This window comes from Rattus norvegicus, chromosome 4 (genome assembly GCF_036323735.1).
Source record: "Rattus norvegicus strain BN/NHsdMcwi chromosome 4, GRCr8, whole genome shotgun sequence".
Classification (NCBI taxonomy): Eukaryota; Metazoa; Chordata; class Mammalia; order Rodentia; family Muridae; genus Rattus; species Rattus norvegicus.
The window spans coordinates 28,042,605-28,059,617 of NC_086022.1; the positions used below are offsets into that span (position 1 = coordinate 28,042,605).

General features: G+C 36.2%; 1 protein-coding gene across 1 annotated transcript in view; it reads left to right on the top strand.

Annotated features, from left to right (window-relative positions):
* The window catches only part of Zfp804b (zinc finger protein 804B), a 535,678-nt gene that overhangs the window by 478,657 nt on the left and 40,008 nt on the right, over positions 1-17,013 (top strand). The window lies entirely within an intron of this gene.

The window sequence follows — 17,013 nt, forward strand, 5'->3', positions numbered from 1 at the left end:
CAGAGGATGGCCTTGTTGGACATCAATGAGAAGAGAAGTCCTTGGCCCTGCCAAGGGTGGAACCCCCAGAGTAGGGTAATGTCAGGGTAGGAGGCAGGAAGGGGTGGGTGGGTGTGGGAACTCACTCATAGAAGAAGGGTTGTGAGATGGGGGGGGGGGTATGGACTGGAAACCGGGAAAGGGGATAACATTTAAAATGTAAATAAAAATATCCAATTAAAAAATACATTAGGTGCCAATAAAAAAATGTGATCTTTCCCTCCTAAAAGTGGCCTCAGTTGGTAAAGAAAATAAAACTTAAATGAGAATAACGAATAAGACTCTTATTAAGAAACCTTTCCACCATAAGGAACATTAACTTGAAGAATAAATCAAGTAAATATTTTTAAAATAAAACTTTTATTGGAAATTGCAATCTAACTAAACGTATCATTTATTGCCAAAGCAACATATTCTAGATAATTGTTTTGAGCTGTCAAATGTGAAAATAGAAGACAATAGAATTTGTTGGTGAAATCCAGCCTTCTCCCTGAATATTCCTTTAGACAAACCTGTGGTTAGAAACTAGAATGAAGAAAATATTCTCATAAGATCTTGGAAATTATTTTTAAATTAAAACAGACTATGCATTCAGTAGGTCATAAGCCCTGGACAGACAGCAAGAGGGACTGAGCACTTATTTTATATTTGGGAAGTCTAATTAGAATTCATAACAGATGTAGGTTTTTTTTCTGTGAAATGGGACCAGAATGATATCTAAGCCATGTCTGTATATTAAGTAATAGTTTTGACATTTTCATAATCCATATAAACTCTATTTTTCCAATTATTACTATATTTTCTAAATCTACCCAATTTGCTTAATCTAGAGCTGACAATTCTAGTACAGGACTGAAGGAGAGGTGATATAGGTCAACCACATTGGAAACTGTCAATTTCCTGTAAAATTAAACACATATTTACAGTATGAAGGAGATACATTGCATTCCTATTAATTTCTGTTTTGTTTTTGTTTTGTTCTGTTTGTGATGACACACAGGTGGGCATAAGGCATGGAGTAGAGAGGGTGAGAAGGTGGGAAATCTGGGAGGAGTTGGAGGAAGGGAAAAGCACGATCAGATTATATATTATTATACATTTCAAATGTTATTCCCTTTCCCAGTTTCCCAGCCATAAGCTCTCTATCCCATCCCTCTCCCCTTCTTCTGTAAGGGTGTTCCTCCTCCTCAACCAACCCCCCTTCCTTACCTCCCCCTGACATTCTCCTACACTGGGGGACCAGCCTTGGTAGAACCAAGGCTTTCTCCTCCCATTGGTTTCCAATAAGGCCACACTCTGCTACACAGGCAGCTGGAGCAATGGATCTGTCCACGTGTACTCTTTGGATGGTAGTTTAGTCCCTGGGAGCTCTGGTTGCTTGTTGTTGTTCTTATGGGGTTGCAAAACCTTTCACCTCCTTCAATCCTTTCTCTAACTCATTCTTAATTCAATGGTTGGATGCAAGCATCTGCTTTTCTATTTGTCATGTTCTGGCAGAGCCTCTCAGTGGACAGCTGCATCAGGCTCCTGTCAGCACGCACTTCTTGACATTAGCAATATTATCTAGTTTTGCTGGGTGTATATATATTGGCTGGATCGCCATGTGGGGCAGTCTCTCAATGGCCTTTCTTTCCGTCTCTGCTCCAAACGTTGTCTCCATATTTCCTCTTATGAACATTTTTGTTCCTCCTTCTAAGAAGGACTGAAGCATCCGAACTTTGGTCATTTTTCTTCTTGAGTTTCATGTAGTCTGTGAATTGAATCTTGGTTAATCTGACCTTTTGGGCTAATATTCACTTACCAATGAGTATATACCATGTGTGTCTTTCTGTGATTGGGTTACCTCACTCACTATGATATTTTCTAGTTCCATCCATTTGCCTATGAATTTCATGAAGTCATTGTTTTTGATAGCTGAGTAGTACTCCATTGTGTAATGCACCACATTTTCTGTATCCATTCCTCTGATGAAGGACATCTGGATTCTCTCCAGCTTCTGGCTATTATAAAATAAGGCTGCTGTGAACATAGTGGAACTTGTGTCTTTGTTGTATATTGGAGCATCTTTTGGGTGATTGTACAGAAGAGGTATAGCTGGGTCCTCACGTAGTACAATGTCAAATTTTCTGAGGGACCTCTGTACTGATTTCCAGAGTAGTTGTACCAGTTTGCAATCCCACCAACAATGGAGGAGTGTTCCTTTTCTCCACATCCTTGCCAGCATCTGTTGTCACATGATTTTTTATCTTAGCCATTCTGAGTGTTGTGAGATGGAATCTTCTTAAATCTTCAAAGACAGATGCAAAGGATACCGTCCAAAATGACAATGAAACCAAACCTTTTTGCTTTTTTCAGAATCCACCCTGGATATTGGCTTATTTATGAAATGTCATTTTCATTGTATATTAAACACATCTGACTTAACCCAAACCCTCAAGCTCTGACCTAATGACTTTATTTTTCCCAGGAAAATGGGTATTAAACATCATCCCCTTTTGCATCTTGAAAAATAAAATATAGTTTTCTATTTTAATATATGACATGAATTTTTCACTTCTTTTTTATAAGTATAAAGTCTCCACCAAAAATTACCTTTCTGAAAATGATTTGTTTTACTTCAGTAATAAAAGTTCCATGAGTTAAAATAGATTCCTTTATATGATTCGACTGCTTAAATATTCTCTTACATGCTCCACAATCCTGTGCTCCATCATCTCCTACTTGGTTAGTTTCCTTGCCTGAAGCCTTAGCTTTTTAATCCACATCAGTGTCATTTTCATTTTTCAAGTCCAGTGATGATCACATCCCTCTAATCAATTTTGTTTTTACCTTCACACAGCACTGTTACAGCTCAAAATAAAACCTAACCTTCTTACATTTGCTAACTTAACCCTCTAACATTCCCTTGCTCCCACCTCCTTTATTAACTATTATTAAATTTCTGTGCATAATCCAATGGGCCTCCTTTAACCCATCTCTCCTTTTACCCACTTTCTATCCCTGATCTTTCTATAACCACATAACTATATCACAGCTTCATAATTTTCCTGTGGGACACCATGCATGGTCTGTTCTTGATCTGAATCATTCTACAGCAACTTTCTACATGTCACCTTTTCTCTGCTGTCTTATTACTTTGCAAGGAGGCAGAAAAAATTTAAATTAGTGACTGGAATTGGCCTCACTGAAAATAAAAAATAAAAAATAAAAATTGTTTATTAAGCAGTAAAGCCTCAGCACATTTATCTACAATCGCTTTCATTTTTTTTTAAATTCTTATTGGTTATTTTAACTTTTTACATTTTGAATATTATCCCTCTACCTGGTTTCTCCTCTGAAAACCCTATCCCATCCCCCTGTTTCTATGACAGTGCTCCCCCAACCACTTCTATGAGGGTGCTCCCCCACTCGCCCACCCACACCTGCCTCACTGCTCCAGCATTCCCCTATGCTGACGCATCAAGACTTCACAGGACCAAGGGCCTCCTCTTCCATTGACACCAGATAAGGTCACCATCTGCTATATATGTAGCTGGAGCCATGGGTCCCCCCATGTATACTTTCTGGTTGGTGGTTTACTCTACGAGCAGTGGGGGTTCTGGTTGGTGGTTTACTCTATGAGCACTGGGGGTTCTGGTTATTTGATTTTTTTGTTCTTCCAGTGGGCTTGCAAACCTCTTCAGCTCCTTCAATCTAGTCCCAAACTCCTTCACTGGAGGTCCTGTGCTCAGTCCAATGGTTGACTGCAAGCCTCTGCATCTGTACAGGTAAGACTCTAGCAGAGCCTCTCAGGAGACATCCATATCAGGCTCTTGTCGAAAAGTACTTCTTGGCATTAGCAATAATGACTGGGTTTGGTGGCTGTGGGATGGATTCCCAGGTGGGGCAGTCTCTGGCCTTTCCTTCAGTCTCTACTCCACTCTTTGTCCCTGTATTTTCTTTTAACAGGAACAATTCTAGGTTAAAATTTTAAGAAGGGTAGGTGGCCCCATCCCTCAACTGGGGGTCATGCCTAAACTCTGGATATGGTCTCTTCAGGTTCTCTCTCCCTTTTGTTGGATATTTCAGCTAATGTCATCCCTGTTGGGTCCTGGGAGCCTCTAGCTTTCCTGGTGTCTTGGATTTACTGGTGGCCACCCCCCAGTTCTTTACCCCCCATTTCTACACACCTATGTTCAATTTTCTAACCCTCTATACATCTCCTTTGCTTCCTCCCACACCTGACTCTGCCCTCATTTGTTTCCTCTCCCTCTCCTCTTTTCCTCCAAAATCCCTCCTACCCTCTACCTCTCATGATTATTTTGTTACTCTTTCTAAATAGGACTAAAGCCTCCACACTTTGGTCTTCCTTCTTCTTGACCTTCATATGGTTTGCAAGTTGTATCATCAGTATTCACATCTTTTTTTCTTAATACCTACTTATCAGTGAGGACATACCATGGATGTTCTTTTGAGACTGTGTTACCTCAGGATGATACTTTCTAGTTCCATCCACTTTAAACCATAGCAAAGATTTAATTGTGAAAATGACTTAATCTAGAAGAAGCTTTGAATGAGTTGTCCTGTGAGTACTGGGCAGGTGTGGAAATGTGAAATTACAGCTGAAAGATCTATAAGACACCCAAGTAAGTAAGTCCAGAAAGGAATGGTGAAGTTTTGAAAGAAATAGGGAGCATAAATGCATACTACACACAGAGATTACATTTTATGAGAAGAATGAATTTAGATTTGCTGTAGATAAAGCATCAAAAACTATTGTCCTGCATTCATGTAGAGAAATTTAAAAACATATTTTTCTGTAAGTTCTTATTTTATGGTTAGTATGTTTATCTTTCAGAAATGGAGACACTAGATTGATTAAAAGAAAAACAAAGAAATATTTAAGCTTATTGCTCACTAATTTTATAGCTTTTTATTTTTTATGTAGAGAGTAACAGATTTCATAGCTACAGATTTTCACTCACTGATAAATAAAAGATGCTAATTATTCTTAACGACTAGAAGGAACGCAAGAAAGACAGAGGATGAAGCTGTTGAGTGTGGAGTGTATAGATGATGGTATTTAATCTGTAATTAATTGTAAGCCACAAAATATTTTATTGTGGAAACAAACTTTTTCTAAAAGATGATTAAAGGAATTTGCCTGTGTGTACCCTGACATTAGGCAGGAGTTGTGGAGGATAGAACTAAAATAAAAAGGCAAGCCAAAAACTATAGATTTTGACAGAACAATGCACATCCCTTGTAATCTGCCCTATGAACCTCTCATGTCTTTCATTGTAGTTTACTCGACACACCAGACACAAAATTCAATATACTTGTCAGTTTTGTACTCATTTTCTTCCTAAAAGCCATGTTTAGCTAAAAATAGCTAATTTGTGTTCTTTAAACACTCCTGAAGTTAATCATCATTTTATTCTTTCAGAGGACATATTAATATGTATTATAAAGAACAACATTCTTCCATTCCCAAGAACTGTGTACATAAAGCAATGTGTGCTGGTTAAGACTACTTTGCAGTTAAAAATTGATCTTCTGTATGTATCAACTTGTTAGATGTATGATCCTGGCAAGTCTTTAAGCTCTCTGTGGGCTATTTTCCCTTTTGAGTTGAGATAGAGAAATCAAATGTCTATCTTACATTATTGTAAGAATTATCTCATAAATTTCATGTAGCATAAATTAAGCACTGAATAAAAATAGATATTTATGTCTTCATTCAAGATCACTTTAAATGTTACAATTATAAAACTCAGGGCATCACTTTGGCATATCATCTTGAATAACATGTCATATAATCACATTGCTGTTATGGGTATAAGATGTTATTATCTTTTAACATGTATATACACAAAAGTAATGTCATATGTGATAATTGTCCTATTACCTGTTTGTCTGTATCTTTTGAACAATTATTACCATGTTCTTTTTTTACAAGATTGTGTACATCAAATAATGTCCTGATTGAAACAATTCTCCAGCCCCAGGCTCAAGTATTATGGAATCCGTTTATGATATCATTTCACATTGCTCTACAAGTGACTCCCACTAAATGAGAGCTGAGCTCTCATCAAGTACCTTATAATAATTGTACCATGGATGTCCTCAAGGCTGTAGTGAGGTACATTCCTACTTTCCACGACTTCAAAACAGAGAAAAATAATCTAATACTTTTGGGAAATTTGAAACCAGAGCTTGGAAAACCATATAAAAGTCAGATACACTCCAAAGTAGAGAAAAGAATGTAACAATGAGATAGGAATAATAGAGATTTATAGAGAGAGGAAAAATAGGATATAATGCTGTCTCTTACTGTGGATAATGTAATTTTAGTTCATAGCCCCTTTGTAATGAACATGAACACATTTGATTTCTGGCTAGGCTTCCTGCTGGGTGCCCTGATGAGGTAGATTGTAGCCTTCCATAAAACCACCCCATGATTCAGTAGATTTCTGTTACTAACAAATCAAATGTCTTTGTTGGAAATGATGTGTCTCTTTCTTTCCCTGAAACACTCTTATCTCTGTGTACATCTTTCAGCCCATTGTACCTAACTGTTGGCTCGGTACCTCACATAAAGTAAAATTAATAAAATAGAATATTGGCAGTCTATACTAAACAGATTGGAGATTAGAAATTAATAATACCCTCCCAGTACTGGACAGGAATGATTCAAACATGGTTTTAAAGGATGATAATGGTAGCAATGTCTTTAACTCATCATTAGGAGGTGGAGGATGATACATCTGTTTGAGTTTGAAGCCATCTTGGTCTTAATAGTGAATTCAAGGAACCTGAGGTTACTTGAAATATCTCAAAGAGGGGGAGAATTTTAATTTTCTTTCAAAACTTAAAAAAAGAACATTGGGTTTTTTTTTAAGATTCTGGCTTGTGTCAAATCTGAAATAAAAAAAATCATTAAATAGACTTAAGTATGTGTAGAATAATTGGCTTTTCTAATAGTGATCCTGGTGCATGGAGAGAAAGCTAAAGTACTTCTAGACAGGGATCATCTTGCAGGAAATAACAGCTTCTTTGACGTTTATTGTGTCTCAAAGGTTCTACTTGTTAACGAATGGAAGGCGAGTGAATGCTTTTATGTTCTGTCATAGAGATGCTCTACATTTCAGATCCTGTATCCCAAATGAAGATTTCAAAGCTTTCGTAGGTACATGTATCTTAAAGCTACAGTATATGTGGATTGGAAAACTCAACTGTTTGAAATATAACTTAAAGGGCCTGGTTTGAGAGGTGGCTAATGCCACATAGTTTCAAGAAAAGAAAGTAATGTTCCAAGAAACCAAAGTCCTCAAACAAAACAAAGGCAAGAGAGAAGTAGAGATTATAAACTGAGGCTTGACAATCAAGACGTCCAGACTGCAAACAAATAATGCATCTCTATTCACTACTAGTATAGTTCTGAACAAGTTACTCAGCAGCTCTTAGTTTCCATTTCCAGGTCTGAAGAAATGAAGTGTGGATGAAAACAGCCTTCTATACGGTTTGCAAAAATTTTAAATCATTCTATTTAAGTAAATACACAAGAAAAATGATGAAAGGGTAAACAGAGTTAGAAACTGAAAAAAAATGTTAGTTTACCTAAGAAACTTGATTTAACTATATCAATATGTAAGATAGAGAAAAGATACTACATTATGCCTAGTTGGAGCCACACTGTAAACTGATCTGTTGACTGAGAAAAATTTATTTTAATGTCTGCATGTCATCTGTGTAAAAAGAATAATGAAAGCAGAATTTAATATATGTTTTACTGTGAAGTTAAGGAAATTAGTATGGGTAAAGCATGCATATTGTGTTTGCAGCCCTGATGATTAAACAGCCTCAGGCATGCTAGACAAACATTGCTACCATTTAGCTGTACCCAGGCTCACACTTGCACTTTTAACTGTAACTTGCATGTAGTACTTTGATGTGATAACATTTGTTCTTCATGCATTTCCTTTTGTATTAATCATCATTGTTGTCCCCCCTCAAGATCAATGGAAACCAAATTCTAATGTTTAAGTGTCTTATAAAAATAAGATAATATCTGCAATTAATAGACACACGTCTTTCCATGTATTTTAAACTGACTCTCAATTACCAAATGTAATGTATAAATATTATGTAAACTATTTTTCTTAGGAAACTATACTTCTTAAGAAATAACAAATAAAACCTTAAGTTCATGTCCAATATAGATATAACTTTTTCCTAATGTATTTTTATCTTCCATTGACTGAATCTCTAGATTTAGTATCTTTGGATTTAACCAACTTAGTATTATTAGGACTCTTTGGAAATTACACAGATTCACCCAAGTGATTTAACTGGAACGTGAAAAGAATTTGTTGATTTTTTTTGACATAACGAAATCAGGGTCACATTCACATCTGAGATCAAAGAACTTCTACTCAGTACCTTAAGGCAATTCAAGAGGAGGATGCCAAGAAGGAAGGAGGAGACTGGTGTAGAGTTTTAAGTAAATGCTATGTCAATCCTAGCATTCCAAGATGACACCACAGCAAATTTTATTTTGGAAGCATGCACTTTAGTAAAATATGTATAATGGTTTACTGAGCCACAAGTCTTGTGTTTGATGGATTGTAATTATTTGTAACTATAATACATGTAGTAAATCTGAATATTAACAATCTGAGGTTGTATATTTAATTTTTTGAAAAAACCCTATTGTTAATGATAGTTCTTATATGCTTTAACCTCCCTTGTAGCCCACACCCACCAGAGGTAATGGAAAAGAAAGGATACAGGGGAAGTGGACTGTTTAGAAAGGTTCTTTGAAGTAACTCCCATCTGTGTTGTCTGCAAATCAGTAGTACAGTTCACAGGCAGCGGCAGCTCCATCCACTCACAGACACGTCACAGATATACCAGCAGTCCTTGGCAAAGTAAAGTTAGCAATAGTGATGACAGGACCAAGCAGAGATAGCCAAGCCTCAGCCTCAGCTCGAATCAATAAGAAGGACCTGGAGAGACATCAGGAAATTTCTCACCTGTGCTTCTCTCAGGGAAGCTAAGATCAGTGAAGATGATGACAAGTGTTGCACAGCGAGCTGTACCAGAAAGCTAACCTCTGTCTCCATCAATCTGTGGTGTCCTATATCTACTCTCCAAGCATCACGTGTCCTCCACGTGCCTCGCCTCAGCACAGCTTTTGCCTCAGCATGTGCCTTAGCTCAGCAAGTGCTCCCAATAGGTCTGAGTCTGCAGAGACCCAACGAATGGGAAGTCAACTACACAATGTAAGGTGGATCAATACATGTGTCTTGTTAGCAAAGAATCCTTAATCACGTGTCCATTCACATGTTTGCTTTAGCAGAGCCTACTCTCTCCACTGTCTGCTTCAGTGTACTGTTTCTTCACAAGTCTGCCTTAGTCTTTTACCTGTGTTCACTTCACGAAAACACTCCTTCACATGTGTGCTCCAGCAAAACACCATCTAACTAACTTTCCAAAGAACCTTCAAGTTTCCACGTCAGGAGTAAATAGAGTCCACTGGTGATGCTTCAGTTATTAGCACGTAAATGTGTATGTTCACTTTCATTCTTATATATACAGCATATCTGCCTTCCAAAGGGTGATACTTTGCTTCACAAAGATTTATGTGAAGATTTGCATGGTAGATAGTCATTTACTCATTTGTAGTTTTACATATATCTATATCTGAATAGAATTTGTTTATGGCATTTATTTTCTTTCTAATATTTCATTAAGGAAGTAACGGTTAGATGGTTTTCTTTGAAACAATTTAAGTGTGTCACCTTCAAAATAGCCACATCTGATAGTTTTAGTAATTACTTGCCTTGATTTTGAATCAGCATAGTTTAGGTAGGCTGTAGAGGATTTGTTCAAATATAGACTACACACAATAAGGAATAAATAATGAGTGCAATTACAGAGCAACTGTAAGTTGAGTATTCAAATAAATCCCTCTCTAGGTTTATCTCCAATCAGCAAGGAATTCAGATGTCAAAGAAGATGATTTTACTTAACTTACAAATTTCAGTTGATTGCATAATCACTTTAAGTGTCTTGTATCATCCCATTATTACTTTGTTATATCATTGAGACTTGAATATGGAAACATATCAAATAGTTCATAAAGACAAAGGGAGGAACTCATGGAAATTCTTGCCACGGCCGGAAATTACTACCCCAACCTCACAATTACTCTTTCCACTCCATTCAAGTACTGCCATTCTCAATTTTGCTTTGCTATGAATTGCAGTTGATTATCATCTTCATTAACTAAAACAGTTGCTATATAAATTGAATTTCTTTATTTTTAGGAAGTTATTTGAGTTTGACTCTGGTCAGTCAGTATATGGAACAAGTTTGATGAGTTTTTCTGCATATTTCAATCTTCCTTAAAACAACTAAATCAGCACAAGTGAAGAGGTAGTAACGAATCAATAGCTGACTGGATTTAAGATCCACTCATGACATGCAGAAATGGTGATAACTTGTGTATCCGTTCACCAAAAGAAACAGTCAGTGACAATTTGGGTGACAGGAAAAAATGACTATTGAGCAGGACTGGTTTCTTTCCCCCACAAGATCAGTATCAGGAGAAGAAGCATCCTTTGCACTCTCGCTGTGTAGCTGTATCTTAGCATGCATTTCTGAAAGCAGAGCTGCTGAGTCAGGGGTGTGATGCTCAAAGAAAAGTAACTGCTGTTGTGAAATCACCCACTAAAGTGACTGCAGGTGCTGACTCATCCATCAAACGCTGATGCATGTGTTAGTTCAACCCCATACTCAGTGTACTCGGCACCAAACACATTACGGCTCTGTTGCTCTGTTGTAGCAAAAATAAAGTTTCTTTGATGTTTACATTATATTTGTATGAGTAAATTCAGCTTATCTGAAAAACCAGAATGAATCTAAGTGTTTTTCTTAGTACCTAAATGTCTGATTTAAAATAACAAATACTACTGGAATGTATAAAAGATAAAGTAAATCATTCATAATGTGTTAAAGTGTGTAGTCACAACTATATTTTGATTTTAAAATTCAGAATTTTACCATCAAGATTTTAAGCAAAGAAACACTGATGAAGTTTTATATGAATATTAATTTGGATAAAGCTACACTTATATTTTCACTTTTTTAAATGTCATGCTTCCCCCCAAAAATATCTGAATATCATCTATACAGAAAGATTGCACCTCTCTTTGGAAGCTCAGTATGAAACAGGTTACTACTTGGTATATGCAAATTACACTATAAATGTGATCTTAGTGGCATTACTAAACTATATATGTTCTGTGAAGCTTTGGCGTCACTAAAGAAAAGAGCATCTATTTTGATTATTAATAATAATTAATGTTGGGGCTGGAGAGATGGCTCAGCGGTTAAGAGCACCCGACTGCTCTTCCAGAGGTCCTGAGTTCAATTCCCAGCAACCACATGGTGGCTCACAACCATCTGTAAAGAGATCCGATGCCCTCTTCTGGTGTATCTGAAGACAGTTACAGTGTACTTATATATAATAAATGAATAAATAAATCTTTTAAAAAATGAATCCTTTAAAAAATAATAATAATTAATGTTGATAATATTTCATTTATAAATCTCAATGTTACAAATAACACATCTTCAATGACAAATGTTGTTGAGAAGGCAGTAATAATGCAAAATAGCACAGCAAATTTTATGGTCTAGAAAATAAGAAAATTAAAAATAGATGATCTAAAATATATTTTAACTTGTAAAGAAAATAGACAAAACAAAGGCAAATTCAAGAAGTTGCTTATAAAACCTGGTTTGACATCCTATTTTCTCAAGTGTATATTCAACTGAAACCTTGGTTTCTCATTTTTTTTTTACATATTAAAAGTAACATGACATGAGTTTCCTTTAATCAAATGAACAAATGTAAACATTTTTAAAAGGTTTTGTCAACTTCACATAAAAGAAGAAAATCTTAGTCTTATTCATACAGAATGTTCTTCAGGCTTCAATGAGAATACATTGACCTCACTTTATTTTCTTTCTGTGATGAATTGTTAATATTACTTATCAGCTTGAGAAGATTTAGAATTACCATGAAAACAATCCTGTGCAAGTCCCAGAGACATTTCATCTCTATTAGCTTAGCCTGTGGACATACCATTTCCAATGATCAAGATTAGGTTAACTGGGAGACTCAGCTTAATTATGGGCTGTGACCTGGACTAAATAAAAGTTAGGAAAACACTTGAGCACTAGCAGTCATCCTTTTGTTTCCCTTGAGATCTATTTTCTTTCTTTAGATGCAACGTGATCCACATTCTATCTCTTGTTCATATTGCCTTGCCTTACCTTCTCAGCCCCCACCACCATGTGCTATATCTACTGTGAGTCAAAATACATTGTTCTTCCTTCAGTTACTTTTGTCTGATATTTTGTCCAATGATACAGAAATTTCCTTATGCCTTCACATAAAATTACAAAGATAGTTAAGGTTTTCAGAAAAGATCCTCTCCTTCTCCATCCCTCCCTCTCCTTCTCCTCCTCTCATTGTGTGTGTGTGTGTGTGTGTGTGTGTGTGTGTATGTGTGTGTGTGTGTGTGTGTGTGTGTGTGTGTATGCAATGCTAGTGAAGTTTTAAATAGACATGAATGACTCTGACTGGATCTGAAACTTGCTTGTTCATTTAGCAGATCTTTGGGATTCTATTCAACAGAAGATGCAAGGCTAAATTTTTTTTTCACAAAGCCAAGCTGTAGTCAGACTTCTACTGGAAGTTTAGAATATTAACTCGTCAACTTTCTCATAGAATATCTGTTCCTCATAGCACTACATGTTAGTTATGTTTTTGATAGATTCAAATTTACTACTATTAATTAAATAAAAGTCTTATTTTTCCGGGAAAGGGAATAACACTCGAAATGTATATAAGAAATAACTCGTTAATAAAAAAAAAAAACACAAAAAAGTCTTATTTTTCTCCAAATAACATTGCCTCTTTTTTTTCACCAATTTTTTTTCTAGATTTTAATTTGCTGGGCTATTTCTTTCATCGAAGCATCCTCTGAGGTATTAAAATATGGAGCTAATTAAGTCCTTCAGCTTCTATGAAGGGATGTCAAACTGTGTGGACAAAAGCTATTTGACAAATATTTGAGGATTTATAGATCAGATTGTATATAAGAACCAACATATACCATTATAGATTAAAAATAACCATATATAACAATTTGGAGTAACTATTTCAATAGCACTTTTACAAAAACAAGGTAAGAGTGAGATTTCACCCAGAGACCTGACCTTGTTAACTACTACTTCTAAACACTATGCATGACACAAAAACAATTTCAAAACATTTTTTAGAAAATTCATATTTTTTCATTAATTTTATTTTTTAAGTGGTTTGTTTTCTTGTAGGGTAGTATACCATATTTATGACTGGTTCCCATGGTCGCCAGAATTCAGTCTCAGGTCACATGAAATTGTAGTTTTACAGACAATTGTGAGCAGGTTTCTTACTATAGGACTCAAACCTGTGCCTGTGGAAAAGTAGCCCATGTTCTTAACTGTTAAGATGACTCTCTAACCCCAATTTTCTATTTTTAACTGATGTTATACAGTAAACTTGTCTGGAAATGTCTTTCTGGTCTGAATCATAGCTGATTGTTTACCATTGAAAAGGGAAATTATAGAATCAAAGACACGTTATCATTATCTAAAGGCCATTACTGTTGGGAAGACACTATTATTACTGTTGGGAAGACACTATTCAACACTTCCCCCTATTTCCAATCCACACTCTCTCCTTCCTGGCAGACCAGGATACTTTTCCCAGATACGTCAAGATATTTTCACAAACGCCTGGATTGGTCACATTTCTAACAGGTATCGTTATCTAACAAATAGAATGGATTTTCAAAAAGCACTTATCTATAAAATTGAAAATTAATTTTAAAAGGATGAAAACTACTAGCCCTTTGTCTTTTTTATTTTTTTAAATCAGAAACGCAATTTACTGCCTGACATTCTTCAGGTATTTTGTGACCTTCAAGATGAAGCCATGAGTTCAATTTAGAGAAAATTGAAAGCTGGAAGACTGAACTATGAACTGTTTTGAAGAGTTGTGCTGCCCTTCATGCTTAACTATAGAGTTCTCACTAGAAATAAATATCAGTATTATTAATTACACTACCAAAGTGAAGTGTCTGATACACATGGTCCACTTTGATAGTACCTTTAACTTTAAAATAGCATTACTATTTATTATTTAATAGTAAAACAACCCAATGTTCTTTTAAAAAATAACTGTAGTATAATTTTATTAATTTCTTATTTCTTTTCCTTTTTCTGATGTGATACTTTCTTCTAAAAAGCACTTGTACTTCAGAACAACATTTAGGTAAGAGGTTCAAGACATCTGAAAAACACACTTCTTGGACTGAGAAGTCTTAGTTAGCAGGTATCCCAAGATTAACTATATCGGCCAGTGATATTCTCAGCAGGCATTTGCTGACCTTAAACCAGGGTTTTAAAGAGTAGGAGTATGAAGTAGAAATTGAAAGAGCTCATAAAATCAATATAATATTAGGTTGTACAAGATACTGAAATACAAGAAATTGCTCTTAAAGAAATAGGTGGACGGTTGGGTCAGGGTGCAGCAGTTCAAATTCTCTTCTGCAATTGAACAGGGAAAATGTGATCAGGGAGTAACACAGCTGGGACAGAATGCTGCAGAGTAGGTAATATCTGGCAGATAAAGATGGCCACACAGGCTTTGTGAAGGGCAGAGTTGTGTCAGGGGATTATCTTAAGATTCCCTTTTTAAATTCTCAAAGGACAGGGAAAAACCATGTATTTTCTAAAAAAAAAAAAAAATCCCTACATAGAATGAAATGAATTATTCTTATGTCCCCAAATAAATGAATAAATAAATAAATCCCCCTAGAAATTTGGTTTTGCTCACATGTGAGAGAAATCATTAATTAAAGAAATAGAATTCAAACAGAAACATATCCAATATGATCCTCTTAACTTTGCATACTACAATTAAAGGTATTGTTTAAGATCAGTGACCAAGTTGGACAGGATGATGCCAAGGAAATTAAAACTGGATAGTATATGCTAGACTATTGAAAAGTATAGATATTAATCTTTCCATTTGCCATAACAAAATGCCTGCCAAAAGCAATTTAAGGATGAATGGCTTAATTTTACATCCCTATTTAGCATGCAAACTATTGTGATAGAGAATTCACAGTGCCAGGAGCATAGGACAGCTAGACATTTTATTTCCTAACAAAAGTGTAGACAGGGAAATGTTCAGGTCTGTGTTTTCTTCAATTCTGGACTCCACTCTGTGGGATATTGAAACATAGTCAGGGCAGGTTTTTTCTTTTTTCAGGTTGAGTTGCCTAGAAATGCCCTCATACACATTGAGACAGGTCCAGAGATTTGTCTCTTAGGTGATTGTAAGTTCTGTTGACTCAACAATGAAGACCAACTAAAGATCTTCTCCAGTTCTTCCTTAGGGAAATGCATTTAATCTATAAAGCCTATTGCATGAACACAGGGGCCTGTTTTTTTTTCTCTCAGAGTAGATATTTTCAAGCCTCAACATGTTGTAAAAATATAAAAAATAAAAAAGTATGGACGTCGTTTATCCCCCAATAGGTCCAACATTGCACTGCCCCAAGATGTCTGCTGGATATCTTGCCAGAAGCACACATTCCAACTCCTTGTTGGCCCAGACCAGTCGCCCCACACTCCCTTACACTTAAATATCTACATGAATGAATACACAACATAATAACCTTTGGCCCAATTGATAAGATTTAATTGCACACCTAAACATACAAAGCCCATTACCGTCCATTCTTTAGGAACATTAATAACAACCTGTAAATACACAGAGCAGAATCTTAATGTCACCTGCCATGGCTTCTTGCCCTCTCCCTCCTTTTTCTTTCTCCTCTCCATTCCAGACTCCTCCTATTCCTTCAAACTTCTCTCCCACTCATCCTTCCTTCTCCTAAAATGACAGGCCTCCTTCAATCCTGCACCTGTGCCTGCCCCTCACCTGTATTTTACAAATTCAATGGGAAGAAGGTTCTGGTGAAGTCCTGAGTACATGACTAGGCAGCTGTCCTTGGGGAAGTGGAATTAGCATCAAAACACAGATAACTCCAGGGTAAACCACAACATCAGCACACTCTCTGTAGATACCACATGAAAATTAATGCAAGTTCTCATTCTGCTAAGTACACAGAGAAAGCTATCAGCTGAAAGCTGATATCAGTGTCACACAAAATCACTCATTTACAGGGTCACCGGAGCTATGGGTATAATATTAGTTATATTTTTGTCTGAAAAAAACATGAGTCAATTATGTCACTATGACATAATTTCAGTTACTTTGTCGTATATTAAATAATGAAACTTTGTTAAAACCAAGAAGGCCCGTGTTTTGCACCACAGGTGAGTTGGATGCTGACAACCATAGCTGTATAATGGGAAGACCGGAGCAATGCTTCTGAAACCGTGAGACTCATGAGTCTTTACGCCACTTGCTGGTGAAAGCCTCTCAGAAGATACTGGGTTTCCAAAATGGATGACGTGGCACGCTTGAAGCACAGATATTACCTGAGTATATTCCAGTCTCTAAGCTAAGGAAAGGACTCTAAATTTGGATTATAAAGAAAATGTTCATCTGCATGAATTACATTATTTTTCAATGAGACTCATTCCTTGAAATATCACTTAAGTGAAGAGCAGTGTCTCTAGCAGTGTCTCATTGTGCACGTTGATCTCAGCTCGCTGATTCAGATTTAAGTCTCACAAGGAAGCACTGTGTTCTGTTTGTCCATACACAGCTGGCTGAACATCAGGAACTGCATTTAGAGTCCAGTAATTCATATTCAAGCACATGCAGAAGGAATCTTCCAGCTGCAACCATAATGCATTCTGGTTAACCCTTGTGAGGAAGAGGATTGAAACAAAGGATGC